Raw genomic sequence first — 15,534 nt, forward strand, 5'->3', positions numbered from 1 at the left:
TGAGTAAGAGAAGTAGACAACCCTCCTTGCTGCCAGCTTCCCAGTTAACACCCAAGAAAACTTGCCCTGTATGTGAACTTCTCCGGAGCTAACTCAGCTCAGCCAAACTGTGTGATCATCTGGATTTTGTGAGCTTTTCTTTGGCCCTCCCTCCCCCTGGCTCCCTCCAGGTGAACTTATTTTCTAGAAAATAATCACTTCAAGGCAAGTTCTGTAGTTTCATCCAGTGTTTGGACATTACATACAAGGGCCATGATCCATCGTTTGGGTTGCCAGTCCCTCATGCAGCCTGAAGAAAGAAATATCAATGGCAGAACCAAGATGGGATGCTCAGAGCGAAAAAGGATAAAGGGTCTTTGCACAAAGACAAGCAGCATGGTCCTGGGACAGGTACCTCATCAACTTTTGAGCATAACCATGCTTCAAGAAAAACATGATAGGTCCTGGGAAGGTCTTGCTATGCATGAAGGACAAGCATGGTCTAAGGGAAAGGATTCTAAATTATCTGCCGGGGCAACCCTTTCCCAATGATGGACCCTGCAGCCTTTTGTAAGTCACATCAGCTTCTCCGCGGGGAATCCTGGTCCTTCTGGTTCATTCCTTGCTATGTACTGCGGCAAGCACCATGAGTCACCATCACGATAATGTCCATGTGGCACTAAAGTACATAGTGATACATTATTATTGTTATTTTCTCCAAAGATGTTAGCATGTCTATTAATCTCTCCTACATCTGACTTTTTAAATTCCTTGTAAACATACATAAAAATGTATTTTTTTTGGTACAGCTTCACACTTCAAACATGGCATATTTTCAGCAAACTGTTCCAGATATCACTTGTTTGTGCATGCAGACAGGGTGGTAATTACATGAGAGCTTCCAAGTCTTCTGGGAAAACATTTGCAGGAGGTTTGGTTTAGTTATAGAGGAGAACAAGACAATTTACTTGCTCCTGTAACTAGTGTGATTTGCTGGAGAAAAAAAAAAAATCAATGCAGGTTCATAGGAAGATGACTGAAGTGACCCAAGGCAGTGGAAGCAATAGTATGTGTGAAATATTTTTAAAGGACAAATTAAGATTTAGGGCTCAAAGTGTCCTTTTAGCACTCATTGAGTGTTTTATACCTACTGTATCACTAAGCATTTGGAGGTGCGATTGGTGATTGCCCTAATCAATGGAGCCAAGGCACTGGGCAGTGCATCACTCAGATATTCTGTAATCAATAGATAGCACTAAGCAGTATTATATATAACACATAATAGAAAACATACTTGCAAAAGTCATTCCAGATGTGAAAAAAAAAAGTAAAAAGTTAATCTATACACAGAATTGGTTTGTTGGGGTTTTTTTTCCTTGTTTTGAATAACACTCTGAGAACTGATATGTTTCCAGTGGAAAAATATGTCACCAGGTTGTTTCCAGCCACTGCTAATCAGTGGGTTTGACATACATTTGATGTCGAGAGCCGGGGCTGCGGCTGGTGCCCAGGCTGGGCAGCCGCCAGCGGTTCTGCCTGAGCTGTGACAGCTGACGGGGTCGGTGCTGGGTGGACATCATCCCCGACAGGGTTTCACAAGAAGGACAGGGTGAGGTGCAGAGCACATTCAAATGACAAGCAGCTGACTCATCCTCAGAGATGCAGGTGTTTTCAGAAATGAGCTCTGGTTGCAAAAGTCTGGTTTGACCGTTTCTGCTCATGCTTCATTCCGGAGGGTACTCCATGCTGAGCAGGGCAGAGCTGGGGCTACAGGACTAGGAGACCTCCCCACAGCCTCTGCCTGCACACCTGTGTGGGTGAGGAGCATGAAGGGGTCCTACCTGCCTTCTCTTGTCCTGATAGCTCCTGATGCTGAGCACCTGTGTGTCTGCTGAGGACTAGATCTAAGGCTAGCCCCACTCTGGGCTCAATTGGGGAAAACTGCCTCCGGGACACATAGCCTGAGCTTTTATACTCCCATTCATCTTCTGACTATGCTGGGATTTTGCATCACCTGTACCAAGAATGCTTCGGCGATTGGTGCAGCAAGACCGGGTCCTCTCTGCATCAGGACGCCTCACAACACGATAAATACAGACACCCTGCAACCTCTGCACAGGAGGAACCTGGAATAAATGCCTCAGCTTGAGCCTGTCTTTGTAGCAGATGCCTCTGCCTTTTAAGAGCCAGGGAAGGATGCTCCCTTCTTGAAGAAAACACAGCAGCTCTTTAATACTGTGCAGGATCGACACAAAAGAGTTAAGGATGGGAAGCAAAGAGGGAACAGCCTGATGCAATGTCTGCAAACTCAGCGGCTGGATCCAACACCCCTGAGCCTTAAGCTCCCAGGATTTGATACGTATTTTGGACCAACCTTCTGCCATGTACACAATTGACTGTGACTGTGAGACAGGGCTGAGACAGGGAGGACACAGCCCAGTACCTTTAGATTTGCAGATTGCCCCCAGAACAGCCATCGGTACTCCCGGACTGTTTCAGAAATCATCTTCTACAGTGCAAGACAAACTCAGGGCTTCCCTCCAGCTCTCCCTGGACATGACCAGGCACAAGTCTCCTTCTTCCCCCCATTCCCACCGCCTCCTGCAGCACAAGCCCAGGTGACACCTTCAATGGCCCCCAACAAGGCGCAAAGCATGCCAGGGAACCCAGACCACTTCAGGCAGTGCTTTTTTGCAGCCTTTTTTTGGTCTCACCAGTTCAGAATTGCAGAAGACAGTGGCAGTTACCTTCCAGATTTATTTTCCAGCATGCTTCTGCGCTGGGGTGTGCACGAGCACACAAAGGAAGCACTGTATCTGATTACATATCCCCTAAATCATCCATGTCCCCTTGGGTGTCCCATTTCATTGGGAAATAAGAGTGTCTGGTGGTACACAAGAGCACACATGGCAGCCACATGTTGAGATGATGGGCATCTTCACAAAACCCTAGCTGGGGTTAGCCAGGAGAGATACCATCCATGCAGAGCAAGGACAAAACTCTTTTTAAAGGTGGAAAAGAGTTCTACCCATGCTCCCCTTTCTAGGACGGGAACCACGTTCCAGCTTCAGACTTTGTGTGCTGTCTTTCCAAGCTGCTCACTTGATGCAGCAGCTTTCCACCCCCGGGTTGTCCTGCGTAACCCTGGTGTGAAAGCAGCCAGGTCAGCCTGTGCCTGCTTTGCTATCTGCAAAGCACTTCCCGGCATGGAAAATTTCAGCTCTGATGGATGGGATGCCAACAGCGCTTGCAGCGTGTGTGGTATGGCTGCAACCTCATTCGATCCCACGCGGTCAGGAAACCCAAACAAGGGTGGATTTATTTTGGTTGGGAGATCTGGGAACTTCTAAGAAATAAAAAACCCCAAATATAATCTAAACACGGAGCATGAGCATTGTGGGTTGGCAAGCCCAACAGCCATTGTCAAAATGTTACGTGTTACATGTGGAAGTGTACTCACAAAGGATTTCTGTAGCCAAAATGGGAATATCAACCTCTTCTTGGTTTGCAGCTTTCTAGGAGATTTTCAGCAGACACTGAATTTTACAGTGAATTTCAGTTAAAAAGGGTCAACTTGCCTCCCTTTTTTCTGACCTCAAAGACTTTTCCCAAAGATTACTACTCTAGGTCACACCACATCCCACCAGTGCAGACAGAGAGTGAAAAGAGCATTTTGCTACCCACTAGTGATCTTTTCTTGAGGGTGGGACACATCAACTGTTTAACACCATGTGAAAATGTCACACAGAAGCTCAGGACAAGAGCAGAAGGATGGTGTACCTGCCAGGAAAGGAGCCAGACAGGGTTGTCAGCAAGAGCATCGTTAACTCCACTGGAAACGAGATGGTCCCTGTTTCTTCGGTGTCCTTTGCACCACAAGGCTGGGCATGGGCTGAAGTCCCATCCCACCCAGTGGAGATGCACTCAGAGTATCTGGCACCATCCATGGGGCCACGGAAAAATATAATAGAGACATGAAGCAGGGATGCACTGGGAAGGGGAGGTACATCAGGCTCTTCTACTCATTTTGGCAGACAGCCTACTACAGCCCAATGTAGGCAAGGAAAAAACCTTCAGACTGCCATCGACCCACGAGTAGGTGGAGTGCAAAGGTGATCTGGAGCGGAGAGAGGCAGGATCAAACCCTATGTGACTGTGATTCATCATCATGAAAGTGCTCCCAGAAGCTCAGAGCTGATCAAATAGCTGGCTAGGGTTTCTTCTCAGCATCAGATCAGAGAGAAAAGCAGTCAAAGTAATTTTTTGGTCATTGATAGGACTCATCTCCAGAGCAGAAGGCAGAGGCTCCAACTCATTGTGCAGCCTTGGAAAACTGTGGCTTTCTAGGAAACAGCACATATTGAGATTTACAGGAGGGTCGGGCATTAAGTTGTTAAAAGTCTGGGAGAAGGAGAAATAGGAGGGGATGTTGTCAGCTGCAGTGGTCCCCAAGGCCATGCTGGGCAATCCGCGGCTGGCTTAGGGAACCGTATGGCCTGGGAGAGGCTGGGACAAACTGGGATTTGGAGCTGGAGGAGGCTGGCAAGCAATTAAACTGCAGCTTAACCTTGTCAGACCTTGCTGCCTGCTGGGCTGCCATGCCCTGCTTGCACTGTGGCTGCACGGCAATCTGCACCTTCAGCTGCTGGAAGGAGCAAAGTGGCAAGGATGACTAGAGACTGGCATTGCCGAGTGACCTTGGAGTCCATATGTGCGCCCAATTACACCCCATCCTGCAATGAAGCATGAGGACCCTGGGGAGCCACTGCCGCTGCTCTTATGGCTCACCTTGCAGCACGGCCTCCCTCCAGGTCCCCAAGAGATGGGTCATTTGTGGGATGGTTCCCAGCTATAGTTTGGATGCAGCTCAAAGGCACAGGAATACTGCCTGCCTCAAACCTAGGGTGTTTTGAATGAAAGACACCCAAGGTCCTTGGGAGCCGAGTGTAAGCATGGACCTATGCCGGACAGCAGCCTTTGCTTGTCCCAGTGATCCAGCCTGCTCCTGCTTAGTTCACAAGGAGTGTGTCACACAGTGCCTTACCGTGTCTTCAGGGGACACCACTAAGCCCTACGGTGAATTTGGTTGCTGTTGGATCAACACCCCCCCTTTATACCTCCCCTGGGTGTCTCACCTCTTGCAGTGCATGACCCTTCCTTGTCCTTCGCAGTCCTACCACACTGGCACGCGAGACTTCAGGCACTCTCCAGCCCTTTTCAAATTCTCCCTAATACAGCTTTTTCTCCCTCATCCATACCATGCAGTTTTACTTTGCTGTCTGTTGAGCTGCATTCAAACCTTCTGCCGTTATTCACACAGCAAGCAGCAGTACCAACGAAGGAGATATGTACCACTGTAATTACCTGTGATACCTGGGACTAGACTCCATGGCTTGGGAAGTCTTTCCCTGTCTTATGTCCCTACTAACAACACCCAACACACTGACAAAAGCTCTTGACTTGGTGAAACAGTTTGACACGATGTCTACGGAAGATGCTGTCCTCACCAAGTGATGCTACGTTGCCATACGGGCTCCGAGTGACCAATGCTGAGACCACAGGTATCACCAAGTATTGACTTGCATTTTTAATGCAATAACCAGTTCAGATGCCTGGCAATAGGACCACCAGAAACCATCTACCAGGAGAAATGGGTAGCTTTGCCCCAAAGAGTTGTGAGTGGCTCACTAGTGCAGCTATGCTCAAATAATGGCAGAGATCCCGTATTTCTAGCCTGGGTGTTTAAAACAAAAATTCACCTAAGAACGAAATGTTTATTTCACAAGTGCATAAATCCACATGCTATGCCCCACTGGCACAGTTACCCCCTCTGTGGGAACTGATTTGGATGGGGCCACCTGCAGCGTGAAGGATGACAAGTGCCAACTCCTTCAGCCAGTTTGATCCTCAGAGAGACACAGCTGCCCTTAGCAGCAGCGTGAGGTGGTGCCGAGCTGAAGACCCTTCAGAATATCCCCTCTCATTACAAGAAGCAATATCTCCTTAGCTCCCCGCAGCTTCTGCCACAGTCCGCTTTGCTCAGCGGCACAGCTGGGCTGCAGAAACCGCCCCAGAAGCAGCCCTCCTTCCTGCAGCACGTGGCACCTCCCTGCCTGACACCAGTACTTAAAACCACCTTAAAAATATTAATAGTTGGAAGAGGACAAGCTACCAGTAACTCATGCCAGGAAGGTCAACACAAGCAGCTCTGAGCTACCAAGCCGAGCTGGTGCACCATCGCCCAGCCAGGGTTAGCATCGCGGGTTCAGGGTAGTGTGCAGGCAGCAATGCAGGCAGCAGCCCTCCCGCAGGCCCTCTGCCACCACCGCAAGGAAAAAGGGGATCAGGCTGACAGTTTTAGCTCCATCGAGATGTCTCTGGTGCCTGGCAGGCAATTCTAGGCAGGGAAAATGGCACAGGCACCCATGCTGGTAACAGCCCCCTCCATGCACGGATGGCGGATGCTCATCAGACCCTGGGGGGCCAAACCAGAGGGAGATGGGTCTGAGACACCCCGATATCCAGCTGTGGCTGGGCAGAGCCGGGATCCAGCCTCTCTCAATACCCGAAGCACTAGTTCAGCCGTGCCCATGGAGTGCGGCGCGCAGGAACCAGCACCACACCCCCTTCCCGGCAGAAAAGGCGAGCAGTGCCGGGGTTTTTGTTCAGGACTATGTTTTAAAATCCAAAACCAAACCAACAAGCTGGGAGTTCAGCTTTCCCTGTGACCTGGCTTGCCTGGAAGAGGAGATTTGCTAGCTCGCTCCTGCATCTGTGTGTGTTATATTGCTAAACTGCTGCCAGGGCTATTATTAGAAACAATTGTCTCTCCTGGAAATTTTATATAGAGGCTTGAAACAACTTTTCTCATGCCTTCTCCAGCAGCCAGCGGGCTAACAATGCTGCCGGGAGACGCTCCTTACACGGAGCATGTCTGCAAGGCGTGCGGCTAGATACACCCGTGCAGGCACAGCCTGGACACCGAGCCATTTATTTGTCTTTTGTAGCCCTGGATCCGTAGCAACTTTTCTACCCCGAGCTTTAGGAAAAGGTGGATAGGGGAAAGGAAACACAAGCCAGGGGGGCTTTACCCTTGGCGTAGCCCCCAGCTCTGCGTTAAACTTGCTGCAGCCATTTGGAAAGGGAAGGAGCAGTCCATCTTAGCAGTCAGTGGGGACAGGCATCCAGATTGCTTGGGGGGGGTGGGGGAGAAATCGCGGCACCAGCTTCTCCTCCCCACACCCTCTCGTGCAAAAAAACCCAGCCGCCGGGCTCGCCGCCGTTACTCGCCCACTAAATCCAGGGGTTTGGGGCTGGGCTTTGTGTTTTTGGAAAGGACAGCGAAGGCAGATGCTGCCCACGTTTCCCTCTGGTTGAGCTAAATGGAGGGAGGGGGCGTGGAGCCGCCCGCACACTGCGGCTGGGCTTCCCCCGCGGGGCCGGGGCTGGCAGGGGAGCCCCGACCCGCCTCGCCTCCCCGCCGCAGACAAAGACCCCGTTACCTTCTCCCGCTCCCTCGGCGGCTCCGTCGGCCCCTCAGCTCCGAGCCCGGGACGAGCGCATCCCAGCCGCAGCGCCGGCAGGCCGCGTTCCTACCGCGCCGCGTCCATCGCCCGCGTCCCCGCCGTGGGCTGCGCGGGGCCGGCGCGGCCCTGCCCTCGCTCCCGGCCGCTCCTAGGCCGGTCCCATGCTCCGTGCCGGGGTGCCCTGACCCTCCTTTCCCCCTTCTCCTTCCCCTTCCCCGCCTGCCGGCCCCCGGCGCCCGGCTCCTGCGCGGCCGCCGCCGCGCTACGAGGCTGCGAGGCTGGAGCCGGGGAGGGAGGAGGAGGAGGGGGGGGAGGAAGGAGGAGGAAGGCGGGAGGAGGGCAGCGAGCAGCAGTTGGCGCTGGGTCATGTGAAACAGCTGAACCCGGCTCGGGCCTGCCAGCATCTGGGCTCCCCCTCGCCTCTGGGAGGAGGACGAAGGGATGCAGGGGTGGAAGGACGGAGGGAGGAAGGGTGCGGGCCGGGGGCAGCCATGCCCCCCTCCCGACCCGCGCGTTGAGCCGATAACGGAGAGGGGCAAGAGCAGGGGGACGCGGCGAGCGCTCGGGCAGCCCCGGCAGGGGGGCAGAAGAGGGCAGCAGCCCCGGGGGTTGGGGCCGCCCTCCCGTCTCCTGGTGGTTCCCCCCGCCGCTCCCGGCCGGGAGAGGGGTGCAGCTGGGGGTGGTGTAGAAGCGCACCCACCGGCAGAGGATGCTGCCCGGCCATGAAGAGTCCTTAAGGACTGCACTAGCCCTATATAGCCCTCGTGCGAGGGTATTACGGTTTAATAATCAGATCAATCAAGAAGGGAAATAGTGTGGGTCTCCAAAAAGCGCTGATTTTTGGTTTAAACAAGCACAGCACAAAGCACCTGCGCCAGGACACATGCGGTTAGAGCTGTGACTCGCTGCTGCTGCTTTGCCCCTCCGTCAGGGTTTCCTTCCTGGGAGAGGGGCTATTCTTGCCTGGTAAAACCCTGAGGTGCCATTGCACCCTGCTCTGGCACAGGCTGGCCGGGAGGAGGTCTGCTTTGGAAGGGGGATGGGGGGGGGAGGTCGGTTCTTTCCTTCATTTGTTTTCCATTGGCATTTATGCCACCATGAGGATGCTCATGGTGCTGGGGCTTAACCAGCACAGAGGAAATTTCCTCTGTGCCCCGTAGGAAGATGACAAAGTTGCTCTCCCAGTGTGGTGGTGGTGAATGAGCTGGATGTCTGATTTCAGCTGGGGGTGTTTCTGATTTTGATCTACTGTCAGACTGAAAGTCAAGGTCGTGCCAGCATGGAGATGCCATGAGCCTTAATGTCCTCTCCTCTGCGAGGTGCTTGGGGGGCCAGTGAGCTGCAAAGTCCTTTTGGGTACAATAGCTAAATACTAGAGCACAAGCACAGTTCCCTATCCCGTCTTTAAGGGCACAGGCATTATAAAAACAGCTGTGTATACAGCCACAGGCAGGCTGACCCATCCAGCTTGCTCCACCCAAGAAGCTGGCTTTGATCAAGGGGATAAATATAGAGGCAGTTCTGGCCTCTAGCTGCCAAGGGTTAAAAGCAAGCAGCTGAGGTGGCCCAGCTCTGCTCTGGAGGCAATCCTAAGGTCAGGACACGGTGGCAAAAGGCAACAAAGGTATCCATCTCTGCTCCAGGAAAAGCATGGCTACATTGCAGGGATACAGATCTGGGTTTTCTGGATGCATCTAACCCACATCTAAGTCCAGCCACTGAAGTACCCCCAAGGGTCAAGCTGCCAAAACACAAACTTCAAAGCCTCCCGGAATTTTAAACCCATAATTTCAGAGAGGGGTAAAACTTCAAGTTGCCTCCCAAATCCTGTTTTGCTCATTTCCTTCAGAGAAAGTCACAACATATCTCAAGTGGGTTCTGCCATCTTCAGTGGTGGTGGTGAAGAAAAGCATGTAAGCCTGAACCTCAGCAGCAGTCCAGCCCTGCTCGCAAGCCCTGCCCAGAACTAGCAACAAAAAATCACATTCCCAGGTTGACTTTCGCTACAACAGGAGGTGAAGCTCCTTCCAAAGTGCACTCACCATGCAGGTGCCTGCTTGTGCTTGTTGCTCTAGAAGAATATGCCAAGGCAACGGACTTTGCCCTTGGGGCAGAATGATCCTTCAACGAGCAAAGCCTCAAGGCACTTTCCCCCCTCATCACTGTATGGCACATGTTGCCCTTTGAGGTAACTCATCCTCTCCTGGCAGAGCAGAGCTAGGGTGTGGTGCAGCATTATTCAGCTGGTGATAATAGAACTCAGCTGGTGGGTTAAAGAAGCAGCAACAGAGATTGGAACCCTCTAATTGGAAAGTAATTTTTTTCATGCATAGCAGCAGAAATTGGAAAGCAAGGCTCACTCTGCCCAGAATTGCAATTCTCAGCTTTCAGCACAGGTGTGGGGAAGTTTCATGAGACTTAGCTTGAAATTACAGGCTCCCTGCAACAGTCCAGTCTCTTCCTTTGGCAAAAGACAGGTGGAGGTTTTGGGCTAGTCCGGAGTTAGCAAGAAAGCATTCTTTTTCATGCTCCATGTTATGCTGGGGTTGTCTCCCAGAGGTGGCCAAAGAGCATCCTGTCACTGTGTCACCCTAATGGTATCCCCTAACATCTATAGGGCATCAGTTAGTTCATGTCCCAGGGAAGGACCTGGGTCACAGACCAATGGGCTGACAGATGTCATGCCATGGAAGCTATCTGGGATAGAAATGGGTTTCCCAGGTACAATGGCTCGGCACCTCTGCAGCCTTTGAGACTCACCATGCAGAAAGAGAGCCTGGATCATCACACCTGGGAAACTGCAAAAGGCATCCTTTTCAGATCCCTTGTGAGGATATGACCTTTCCTTCCCATCCAGGATCACATGCAGAACACTGCCCCAAAAGGAAATTCAGTATGATTTGGTACAAAGCCTTAACATTTCCTGCAATGGTGGGAGATATTCCTGCTACATTTCCTTAATCCTATCATTCATGATGCAACATTTCTAATAAAAATAAATTACTGGTCTGAGTGAAGATAACATCCTGTAGGTACCTAAGCTAATGAAGATCTTAGAAACGGGGACTGTTTCTTATAACATGGAAAGACAGTGGGGCATTGTCCCTGCCAAGGGTTGATTATGAAAGCTCAGCCAGAAAGAGTTGTTTTCTCCCAGAACTGGACAAGGAATTTGCTCCAGATCTTCTCATTGGTTCATTGCATAGCTCCTTCCTAGAACCCCCTGGGCCAGATCTTGGCTGATTCCCTGATATCAGGGTGGTACCCTGAGCTACAAGTGCAGCGAAGTGGAAAAGATGATGTGTGGAGGGTACAGAGCAGCAGCTGCAGGCTGTTTGGGGTCTGCAAGTGGAGAGGAACAGAAGCTCTCAGGGTGGCTGCAGACCTCAACATTAAGATAACCTATCTCAGGTGGGAGAGCTGGAAAAGCCTCCAAGGGGAAGATCATGCTTTTGGGACCCGTTTCCTTCCTTCCCACCTTGCCAATTTCAGGTAAATCAGTGAACTGGGGCAGCAGGGCCTCCTGGATGAAGAGCGACTGTTGCCTGCAGTGACGTGGCATGGTATGGCATGGCTTGCAGAGCTCTGCAGCCGCAGTTAACCGAGCCCTGCAGCACTCCCATGACATCAGGGAGAGGTGCCAGCCTGCTTTCACAGGTGGGCAAGCACATGTGAGGACAGGCTGGCACTCAGGGCTGTTCCATGTGTGGGAAATCGAACTGATAAACTGGGGGGCACCACCCAGTGAGGTAGGTGTACACCACTGGGTATGCAGCCTGGTGTGTCTGTACCTGGGACAGCTTCAGATGGCTGCTTAGATGCTGGTCGCTACAAGACCACCAATTCTGGGACCACTAAGTCAAAGGAGGACACTGAAGCCTGATAAAGCATCGCAATGCATGCAGGGCTCACTGCTGGCACAGTGAAACAGCTGCCGAAGCCCCCACCAGATCAGTTAAAGTCTGCAAAAGGATTTCTGCATTGCAGTGCAAAGGCAGTGCCTTCTGCCACCTTATCCCCTTCTTCCTCTCCCAGGCATACATGCTGTAATTCAGATTTCCTCAATAGCATCCTTCCAGGGAAAAAAACCCAAACAAACAAAAAACCCCAAAACCATTCGCTACATGCACATTCCTCTCTAAAATTCCTAGTTATAATTCAGCAGCGATAGAAAGAGTCCTTTTCTTCAAGGAGCTTCTGTAATTTCACAAGGTCTCTGGAGTTGTCAATACCCAAATAATACAGCCTAGTAACAAACATTAAGTCTGGAGGCAGGAAAGCTGCTCTCATTGCAATGATTAGAAGCAGGTGATAGCTGCATTTCTTCCAAGCTGGTTCATATCATGGCAAGTCCCAAAAAGAGAACAGTAACCCAAATATTTAACTTTGACATACACAGAGCGAAGCCTCCCGCAACCAGCTGCCTCTGTGCCAGGATAACATGTTTATTCCTTTTTATTGGTCCCTGATAACAAAGCAAGGAAGAAACACCATGGCCTTGTGCTGGAGAACTACTGTTGACAATTCATTTCCACTCTCGTTAGCAAAAATTAAAGTATCAAAATACTTTACAGGGAATGTGGTGATAGGACCGTGGGTGCCATCAAAATGTGTGAGCTGTTACATGAACATTTCTAGTATTTTCAGAAAAAACTTAATGAATATTGTCTATCCCGGAACTGCATTAATTAGCACTAACGGGTTGGAGGAGATGTCATGTCATGAAGTAATATTCACACTTACACAATGATTTGCATACATAAGCGGTGCAGTGCTTTGCAGAAGTCAATGTCATTTCCCCCATATGGTATATCTGAAACCCATAGAAGGTGAGGGGAAAGCTTTCAAAGAATATTTAGGATTTGCTGAAGGCATCTCACTGCCTGCCTCACTGCAGAAGGTGTTTAAGGGCCTAACTCCCATTGATTGCACAACCCTTAACTCATAAGCAACATGGACCTAGGGAGCTTAGGAACTGAAATCCATTTTCAGAGGTGATACAAGCTGTTAGGCACAATAATGCCACTGTAAATCAATGCAGGTGACTTATTCTAACCAGGGTAAGAGTCAGCCAGCCCTAGCAAATGAAGTGTCAGGTTAGCCTATGAGTTAACTCATGCGGTTCCTCCGAAACTCAGAGTAGAGCACGGTCTTGTCTGCCCATGAGCTCTGGTGTAGGTTGGCTGGAGAAGAAGCCATGGCCTCATCTCTTTTCAGCTTAGACAATCTGCATCCTCCATGCACGGCATACACCTCAATGCTGGAAAGTAGAAAAGGGACTGACATGACACAGCTGGTCACCTAAGCTGCCCAGCTGCCCTCACCTTCTTCCACAGACCAGGGTCAGCAAAAGAGAGATAGCGGGTTGAGCGTACACTGCAAAACCTGTCCCCATCACCTCATTTCCCCCTCTATAACTGGTTGGAATGAATTGCGACCTTGCAATAATTCATGCTGCAAGCTTTGGAAGCCAGGTGGAAACCACAGGGACCTCATTCAGAAAAGTAAATGCAATTACTCAAGAGCAGGACCTGACTCATATAACTGGATCTGGACCTGCAAATAATTCAGGAGACAGGGCACATGTGATACCAACTGCCATGGCGCAACACACTTCAAACTGAGAAGATCTCCAAGTTTGCTGAGTGAACCATGAGATGTTTCTAGTTAAGCCTTCCACAGAAATGCTTCACTTCTGAGATGAACTGTGGGTGCTATTTCCCATGCTGTGCTTTCATTAATTTCCAGGGCAATCCCTTAAGTAATTGGGGCACAAAAGGAGGGGGGAAAGCAGGACTTTAGCTTTGGACAAAATAAGCCTCCAGGACATCTGATTAATTTTCACACAGACTCTGCTTAAAGGATCTCAGAGAGCTGAAGAGGCAAGTAAGCAGACCTCGATGTTCCCACAGAGCCGGTGCAATAAATCCTCCTTTCATTAGGCAAAGAAAGTGCATGCCGGCAGGATTATCATGCAGGCAGACACAGTCTGGTCTTCCCGAGGCAGTTGAAACGGATGGTGGGGACAAGCCGACTCCAGCTGGTTGGTGCTATGACCCCTGGGCTGGCAAATCCTGCCTGCTGCCTCCAGCTCCAGCCTGGGGCTGCTGCAGAGAGGGGCAGGAGCCACGCGTAAGTCGCCTGTGTCCCACTTAGCGCCGGGTAATCTCGGCATCCAAGAGGCCAAACAAAGCAAACAGCTGAAGTGTGCATAAGGGACTAAAGATGATCCGGGTGTGCCACCAGCCCTCCCTGGGTGAGCCATGCCTCTGGGGACTGGTGCCAGGGAAAGGAGCTGTTCTTGCAGTCCCACCCCATTTTGCACCCACCTGGGGCTGGGAGCAAGGGGAAGAGAGAAGGAAATCTTCCCAATGGAAAGTGTTGGGAGCTATCCCTGTCCTTGCAGGAGGAAAAATAAGGGTGAGGGCTCCTCCTCTCTGCTGGAGGTCAGGTCCTCACCAATCTCTTCTACCCTCCCATGGGACAGAGGGGCCACATGGGACCCCACTGCCCTTTTCACCAAAGCTGAGCGAAACTCTGCCTCAGGAACTTGTTGCTATTCCCAGAATATTGCCATTTTCACTTGAAATGGCGTGAAGGCAGAACAATGCCTTCAGGAAGGAGTGGACGTGGCAGGGGCCCCTTCCGTCCATAAAAAGGGCTGAGTGGTGGTGGGACGTGGGGAGGAGGGAAGGAGGTGGACGGTGGAGGCATGGAGAGAAACCAGAAGACCCTCATGCTGCTGGCAAAGGGCACTGTTTGGCTGGGGCAGACCTGGAGACATGCTTGCAGACCACCGACATGACCACAGTGCAGACAAAAATAAAATGCAGCTAGTTATAGGAAATCTGATTCCTCCAAAGGCAGCCGAACCAACCTCAGCAAGGGCACTGCTGGGCAAATGGCGAGTAAATGGCAAGAACCTGAGAACAAGGCTGAAGAAAGGAAAGATTATTCCCCCCACGCCGTCCTCAGATGCGGCTGACTGGTGCTGTTGAAAGCCACCCAAAAGCCTTCTTGGGCAACAGAAGGCAGCACAGGCAATTGTGAAGGACATCAAATGGGCCAGTGGAGAGATCTGAGCCCAGAAACGTGCCTCCTGTTAAGCAAAATCTACATGTACCTCTTGCATGGAGCTACACAGTGAAGTATTTTCTTTTGTATAGAATAATAAAACAAACCAGTTCTCATTTGTTTGGCTTTTTGTACTGAAGTGGCCTTTGTACTTAGCATGATGTCAGATCTGAAGAATATTTTCTGTAGTTTTACACTGCCTTCTACTGAGGATTGCAAAACTTACACTGGATGGAGCAGCCTTCTATTTCAAAGGGTGCCACATTTTCCAGAAAATCCTGAGATTACTCCAAAATGGCATCAAAATAGTTATTAACAGCTCTTAATAAATACATTTGACAAAAATAAAAAGCCACTTAGACAATGTTTTCAATACATTGCTGCAACATTTAAAGAAAGGGGTCATGAGATACTGAAGATACAGCCAAAAGACAATTTTAGCAATTGAAAAAAAAAGGGGCTGTAAGCTTGCTTTGCAATTTTTGTTACTTTTTGGTCATACTTTTTAATTTCTTAAAATGTTTTTCTCTACTCCATTGCTTGTCCACAAAACAAATTCAGGGAAACCTCCTGGCTGAAGTAGGAAATAGCTGTTCTAACCAAAGCTCTTGTAGGTGTTAGTAGCAGGTAGCCTAATTTCAGATGCAGGTATGGGTTTTAAGGTAACCTTCTTACTGAAATTTTTCACTTTCTCTGTAAGGCAAGATCATTACCTAAGTTGAACAGATGGGAAAATGGACTCGTAGAGAGATCAATTTACCTGAGTAAGAGCCTGTACCAAATTGGAGAGAGAGGGAGACCCAGGAATAAATCACAAACCTTGTGACACCAAAGCCTTTTTGCTAACTGGAGACCCCTCTTCTTCCCCCAGCTAATGAATCTGTGATTAACAAAGGCTGCTCCCTTTCTGACAGTTTAATCGGCAATTTCTACTTTACACTTTGGTTCACTTTGG

General features: G+C 50.2%; 1 protein-coding gene across 6 annotated transcripts in view; it reads right to left on the reverse strand.

Annotated features, from left to right (window-relative positions):
* FRMD4A (FERM domain containing 4A) overlaps positions 1-15,534 on the reverse strand; it is a 386,977-nt gene that overhangs the window by 148,641 nt on the left and 222,802 nt on the right. Inside the window, exon 1 of one of the 6 annotated variants that reach the window (XM_040594544.1) lies at positions 7,482-7,766. The exons of the other annotated variants lie outside the window; for them this stretch is intronic. The gene's annotated coding sequence lies outside the window, so the exon portion shown is untranslated. Of the gene's footprint in view, positions 1-7,481; positions 7,767-15,534 lie in introns of those variants that run through there. 6 annotated transcript variants of the gene reach the window in all.

This window comes from Falco naumanni, chromosome 5 (genome assembly GCF_017639655.2).
Source record: "Falco naumanni isolate bFalNau1 chromosome 5, bFalNau1.pat, whole genome shotgun sequence".
In the NCBI taxonomy this organism is placed as follows: Eukaryota; Metazoa; Chordata; class Aves; order Falconiformes; family Falconidae; genus Falco; species Falco naumanni.